Source organism: Trichechus manatus, unplaced genomic scaffold, assembly GCF_000243295.1.
Source record: "Trichechus manatus latirostris isolate Lorelei unplaced genomic scaffold, TriManLat1.0 scaffold00013, whole genome shotgun sequence".
Taxonomy (NCBI): domain Eukaryota; kingdom Metazoa; phylum Chordata; class Mammalia; order Sirenia; family Trichechidae; genus Trichechus; species Trichechus manatus.
This window is the reverse complement of record NW_004443949.1, coordinates 2827249-2828630: the sequence shown is the minus strand read 5'-3', so window position 1 is coordinate 2828630 and position 1382 is coordinate 2827249.

Genomic DNA, 1382 nt, shown 5'->3' with positions numbered 1-1382 from the left:
CAGTGGTTAAGCACTTGTCTGCTAACCAGTGGGTAGTCTGAACCCACAAGCTGCTCCACAGGAGAAAGATGTGGCAATCTGCGTATGTAAACATTACAGCCTTAGAAACCCCACGAGGCGGTTCTACTCTGTCCTATAAGGTCACTGTGAGTTGGAATCGACTTAATGACAATGCGTTTGGGTTTCTTTTATTTTTTTCTTGGTCTTTCTCATCAGTATTTGTGTGTCTGCCCCAAACTCCTGTCCTCCTCCCCTGCCTCCCCTGCCTCCCCTCTCCCCAGAAAGAATGTTTCGAAGATTGCTCAGACAAGCTTGGATTGCAATCCCTGTTTTATCACATATTAATTGGGGTAGTAAAGAAATTACTTCTTGAGTCTCAGATTCTTCGTCTATAGAATGAGAACATTCCTGCTTAAAGGGTTTTTGGGAGCCTCATTTAAGACAGTCTGTGAAAGAGCTAAAACCGTATCTGGTGTATGGTGGGATCAATCACTTTATTTCCTCCCTATTCAGTTGTGCGCATACACATCAATAGACATGTGTATCTGATGTATTAAGAGAAATAGTAACACACTGATGCAGTAGTACACACAACTATTTTATTATTAAAGATCACAAAAGCAACAGAAGTAATTTGAAAGACTATTAAGGGAACATTGACATGAAACTTTTTGGGTTTGGACTAAGTGGTTTCAAGGTGCATAACTATAAAGGGAAGTTTTTTGTTTGTTTAAGTTTCTACCCTTACAAAGAGAGTTCCCAGTAGAAGATTTCTTGAACGTGAGAGGTGGAGTTGCCAGTGATTCTGTGTCACTGAAGCAAAAGGTGACACTTCTGCGCTTGAATTAATGAGATAGAAAGAAGCAAGTTACAGACGGAAGGCATTAAGTCATCTAACTCTTTGCCATCATCCCATTAAGTTGTTGCCTGCGAAAAATTTAGTGCTTCCTTCCATTTTAAATAACTCAAAAATTAAAAATAAGAAAGAAATTGTAAACACAGGATAATTACCAACCTGATAGACTTCATTGGTGTGAAATTTCTCAGAATCATCCCATTATTTCTGTCCTTCCTTGCTAAACTTCTCTCTTGCTCTTCACTTAGCCTCATTTCTCTCATTTTATCCATTCTATATACTACATCCAGGAGTCCTGGTGGCGCAACAGTTAAGCGCTCAACTGTTAACCAAAGGTTGGCAATTTGAACCCACCAGTGGCTCCATGGGAGAAAGACCTGGTGATCTGCTTCCATAAAGATTATAGCCAAGAAAACTCTATGGAGCAGTTCTACTCTGTCATATAGGGTCGCTATGAGTCATAATTGACTTGACAGCACCCAACAACAACACACTACATCTACTAAAATGCTTTATTATCTGTTGT